The following is a 6,403-nucleotide window of genomic DNA, read 5'->3' as shown; positions in this document are numbered from 1 at the left end:
CACTCAACTTATCTATTCGATCTGACCAGAGGATTGGGAACATCCCAAATCTATAGTCCCACGAATCCATCTTGGGGAAACTTTATATAGCACTCTTTGCATTCAAACACCAAATTTCATGCCAACGCACAAAAAAATTCAAATGAAAACACGATAAAAATTCAAATGCAAACGCAAAAGCCAATAAAGTCAAGCATAACAACATCAAGAACATACCTGAGAAACTAACAAATTGGATCCCGCCCAAAATCAACCAAACTCGACCAGGCACATGTTAACAAATCCTCCATAGATTTTCATTCAAAGATATCCCATCGGCTCTACACCGAAAATGAAAAAAAAATATGGATAGAACCAAAAGAAAAGGATAAGAAATACTGAGACATTAGAGCACATCAAAGCACTGGTTTTCAAAACACTATCTCTTGTTTTTGACATAAAGATGAATTTACCAATCACAACGACGACATATTTTCTGAGATTTTCACAAAGCAAATTAATTCACCCATATATGTGTCTTGTTAAAAGATTACCGACTAAAAGCATTTTCTGGACAAAAACTTAAACTTAGTCAATATCTTGTACATAGTCCATCCCAAAGAGTGATTAAAATGTAAAATGAAATGAACCTGTGCAATTATTCTACAACTTCAATTTGCTCTAAAAGGTCTTTTGCGACCTGAAATCACCATGAAAAATCAAATCAATATGAGAAAAAGTAAAGAGAGCATAAGATGGGATTTTTTGTCTGTGGATCAAAGTTCACATTACCTATTTCATTTACCTGCCCATTTTAGCTTAAATGATTCAGAGTAAATTTTCATGATTGGAAAGGAACAAGGAAATTGAAATTCAATAGAATCTGTGATTTTATGTGGATATGATATCAGGAACATATATACCAAGTCCTACAACATATATATTTGGGATAAGTGTACACCATAATTTGTCTGCAACAATATTGCTTTTCCAAATTGAGATATTCTCCTTAATTATGTCCCAGAAAATTGTCTGCTATTAAATTTATTCCACAATAAGATCAAATTTCACATACATCATCAATTAAGATTCTCACGCTATCGCCAAAATTGTAATCACATCCAGACAATTAAAAAAAAAACTCTATTTGGCTACTCAGGGTAAAAAATGCAGAAAAAAAGGGGATCAACCTAACAAAAGGTGCAAGCTTAGAACCAACATATACCAATTGAAAACCAAGAGAATCAAGTTTACCGAATCCAGCCTTAGTATCAATTATGGAGTGAGCAGAGGACCTCATTACCTGACCTTCAAAATCGGCCTTCAGTTTCATGTTCAGGTCCCCAAGAGTAAGCCTCACCTGAAAAACCAACATGCATCCGCTACTAACCACGAAGCCCAAAAAGCAAGCAATACCCAGATGAGAAAAGACACAGTAAGAGGGAGCACTACATTTCTTGGCTGGATGACCTTCGCTCTCTGTCTCTCCCCGCCTCTCTCATCCTTGCCGAAAAAACTGCCATCGCCGGAATCCCTTGCCGGAATATTCTGCCAGATTCCGGCAACATGCCTAGTTCTCGACAAACAACCAAAGCGCTAAATCAAACACCAACCAACCACAACATAACAACAACACAGCAGTTCAATTCATAACCCTTACCTCCAATCTATTCAAAACGTGAATCTAGAGCTAAAACCAAATTGGAGAGTCGCTGAAAACAAACTCAAGATTAAAGACACTCGACCAATCACCCAAAGTCACTGCCTCCCTCCGAAACAGTAACAGCTGCCACCAAGCCTCCTTCAAGGAACGCAAGCCCTTGCCGTAAACCAAACCTCGGACCCAAAAAGGAAATTCGGATTAGGGCTCTATTTCTGAAAATCGAAGCTCAAGGGGGATGGAAAACGAAGAGGGAAAAGAGAAATTACCTTCTAGGGTTTGGATTTGGCCGGGGGCTCTATTCGATCGTCAGCGACGGCCGCGGAGGCGCGCCTGGACGGGGACCGGAGCGGCGTCGCTCTCCTCCTCCTCAGTCTCTCCCTCTCTCGATTCCGAATGAGAAGGGATCAAGGGGGATGGAAAACGAAGAGGGAAAAGAGAAATTACCTTCTAGGGTTTGGATTTGGCCGGGGGCTCTATTCGATCGTCAGCCACGGCCACGGAGGCGCGCCTTGACGGGGACCGGAGCGGCGTCGCTCTCCTCCTCCTCCTCAGTCTCTCCCTCTCTCGATTCCGAATGAGAAGGATCAGGGGTTTCAACCCTTTTATCTAAAAAATAAACCGCCCAGCAAAAAAAAAACATAAAGGTCCAGATAAATGGTAAAACTAAAAATTATAAATGAAAATCTAAAATTTCAAAAATTAGTAAAAAATAGCTCGTTACTCAGACATATAATCCGAAGATATTGGTGAACTCGTGTTGACGCGCACAACGACATCGGGGCCTTATAATAAGAATTTGACATTTCGAGAAAAACTCAAAAATAAACTCAAGCGCTAACTTACTAAGTTACCGAGTACGGTTAAATTCTAAGTTACTGAGTACGGTTAAATTCCTCAGTAACTCGTAGAAACATCACGTAAATAGATAAGGTTAGATACGGGGCGTTATAGTATTCATGTGATAAGTGACGTTAATTTATGGGTGCTCCCGAAGATATGGCTCCTCACAGGAAAGATTAACCGTAAAAAAAGTCGACCACTTTATCGGGATCCATACGTTATCCGAAATACGTGATTTTTTAACCATAACCGTATTTCACTATTTTGATCACATCTTATTTCACTACATTTTTGAAAATTTTGCTTCCTCTTTATAGTTGGTTCATAAAGTTGTACACTTGCATATAACCTATTAAACAAGTTATACCCCATTAGTATGTACGTTGTGATTCCAATAATTAAAATTCACAAAATGAAAATTCCACCGTCCGATATGATCATTATAGTAAAACATGGCTATGGTATAAAATTCAACTCGACTCGGCAACGTTTGGGGCTCAATCGAAGCGGTCAACCCTAATCTATCGTCACTTATCTCTCCTCCACACGTTAAACTCTCACATAGATGAGACGTAGCCACACATGTAAAAATTTGGAGACGTTTACCTCCCGTTGATAGGGCTCCCTTAGGGAAGATTAAGCGTAAATAGGGTTGACCGCTTTTATCAAGACCCAAACGTTACCCGAAATACATGATTTTTCAACCATAGACGTATTTCACCATTCCGATCACATCTTATTTCACGAGATTTTTGAAAATTTTGCCTCCTCTCTATAGTTGGTTCACAAAGTTGTACACTAACATATAACCTACTAAACAAGTTATGTCATATTAGTAGGCACCAGACACGTTGTGGTTCCAATGGCTAAATTTCACAAAAAGAATATTCAACTGTCTGATCTGATCGACATAGTGAAATATGGTTAGGATAGAAAATTCAAATGTATTCGGTATCATTTGGGTCTCGATCCACGTGGTCAACCTTAATTCAACGTCACTTGCCACACGAAAACCCTCTTACATGACCTAGTTTTGTTGATTCTTCCACACACAAAAATCTCACACATATGAGATGTAACCACCCAAGTAAAAATTTGGGAACGTTTACATCCCGACGATAGGGCTCCCCATAGGGAAGCATAAGTGTAAATAGGTTTGATTGCTGCTATCGGGGACTAAATGTTACCGAAAATATGTGATTTTTTAACCATACCCGTATTTCACCATTCCGATCCCAGCCTATTTCACAAGATTTTTGAAAATTTTGCTTCTTTTGTATGGTTAGTTCACAAGGATGTACACATATATCTCTATATATAAAGCGGATAGGGGGGGTTTACTGTTAATGAAGAGTTCCCTGACCCTCTTGCCCCTTCGTTTGCGTTGTTATTTCAAGTTTGTCCCTTTTGTGCTGTCTTCCGCTGCCCCTGCCATCTGTTCATCTTCTTCTTCCTAATGACACAAAGCTGCTGTGAAAAAAAAAGGGTTGGGCTTTTTTCTTACCTTCAATTCGGAGAAGAAAGATAAAAAGATGTGGCACTCCATCAGTTTTTTGTTTTATTGTGTTCTGCCCCTCCATTTTTTCTTTATTTCAGTTTTACCTTTCAGTTTTTAATTTAATTTTTTTTTCCCTTTCTGTTTTCCTACTCAATTTTTCTGGTCAATGTTATTCGTTTTGCATTAGAAAAAATTACATGCCTAAAAAAATAATAATAATAATAATGAGAGAAAATTAAATAATTGTGTGTTGATCGATGTTAATTGCGTTCAGTTAGTAAAAGTAACATATTATAATTTGTGTTTGGTTCATGACTAATTGTTTCAGGGTGCTGTTAAATGTACCCAGTAAATTACTTAATAGACCCAGCATTTATAAATTATCCTCTACTTTCCAGAAATACCCCTAATATACACACCCAGCAAGTCTGTTCTTCTGCTCCGGCTCTGTAGTGTGTACCTCTCATACCCAATTTGATAAATGGCCAAAGGCTGTTTAGATTTGGATAAAGAGGGACATGAGATTGATATTGACAGGAAATGGACCATGCAATGAAATGGAAGAAGGACCTTGGGAATGAATCGAACGATATAGGAGAGGGACCTGCAAATGAATGAGGTTAAAGAGGTTTCTGCAGATGACGTTGGAAGAGGGAACACCAAATCATGTTGAAGAAAGAATTACAAATGAGATTGAAGATGTTGAAGAATGAGAGTTTGATTGATTTATTGCTGACATTTTTTATTCATGCTCTCTTTCACAATTTGAGAAGTAAACTTGGTAAAATGTTGATGAAGGCACTGGATATATGGCTTGGGACCCCTTTGATTAGCTTTGCAAGCCACACAAGCTTGGAGCATCAGAAGCAAATGAGTTGTGAACTTGGGTTTGACTTTTGAGCTTGTGTTCTATGAGAAGAGTGATGGGTGCTGGGCGCACAGTTAGAGTGCTGGGTGTGCTGATATACGAGGGTAGTCTTGAAAAATAATTAATAAAAACTGAATGTTGGGTCTCCTTAGCAATTTGCTAAGTACATTTAACAACACCCTAAGGTTTATGTTAGTAGAAGCCTCTGTATAAGCCTTCATCAAAGAAGTATTTGGTTGTAGTGTACCACAATTAATTGTATGCTAAACGTCTCAAGTCAAATTAATAGAAGATAGCTAGTGTTGCATGCGAGACGAGATGTTTTGTTAAGATAGACTACTATGAGTTATCAATGTTATAACATAACATTCTTCTTGTATTATTCTTTGCTCATGATTCTAAGTCTCTCTCTCTCACACACACGAGCTAGTTAAATAAAAAACAATCTCAATAATTTAGAAATACATTGGGGGCATTTCTTAAAGGGAAAATTCTACAATGTGTTAATGCTTGACATGCATCAACTTTATCCTAAAATTGTAAAATGGGTCCTCAAAATAACAAATATTACATTTACTTTCACACAAAAATTACATTAAGTTTTTCGTGACCTTAAAGAAAATGAACTTTTCAATACCATACAGTATGAGTTGACACCACAAAGGCAAAGCTATATGAACAGTCTTCCATGTTATTATACCATATTTACATACAGCTTCTTAGCTTAAAAAAAAATATTTAGGTAAACCGAAAACTACAAGTGGAGTAGAAGTTCTAGAGGATATGAAAGTTTACATTAAATCCATACAAACATATTAGCTCGAATCCTTCATGTTTTTCCTCTAACTCTTGACATAATCAAGTTACAATAATTGTTTTCAATCTGTTATTTAATGTAGGCACTACATTAAAATCATCCTCATCTGTCTTCCTCCTCCTCAAAGAACATTTTTTTCATACCAATGTCTTCATCCTTGTCTGAGTACGTTGGACAAGAATGCAGGATGTCATGGTCCTAGAAACTTGATTTCTAATTTGTTGAGGGTAAAACTCAACATGGGGCGGAACACCCTCAGAATACATTGCAAATCATCAAAACAGTCAAATATAACAAGGTTTGGAGAATGAATTTTCTGATATCTTATTTATCTCACAGTGGAGGCTATATATAGAGATACAAGTTGTACAAACCCTACGTACTATGTACTACACATACAGAATAGGAAAGTAATAACAAATTAATTTACATTCCTAAACTAACTCCATGACTCACGCTAACACTCCCCCTCAAGTTGGCGCATATACATCAACCATGCCCAACTTGCCAAGTGAGTCATAAAAGGCCTTCTTAGAAACTCCTTTTGTGAGTATATCTGCAAGTTGCTCCTCTATAGGGACAAAAGGAAAGCTAATGATCTTTGCATCTAGCTTCTCCTTTATAAAGTGACGATCAACCTCCACATGCTTGGTACGATCATGTTGTACAGGATTTTGTGAGATATCAATAGCTGCCTTGTTGTCACAATACAACTGCATAGCACACTTGGGTTTGACC

This window comes from Fragaria vesca, linkage group LG5 (genome assembly GCF_000184155.1).
Source record: "Fragaria vesca subsp. vesca linkage group LG5, FraVesHawaii_1.0, whole genome shotgun sequence".
NCBI lineage: Eukaryota > Viridiplantae > Streptophyta > Magnoliopsida > Rosales > Rosaceae > Fragaria > Fragaria vesca.
Note: the sequence above shows the minus strand (reverse complement) of the source record.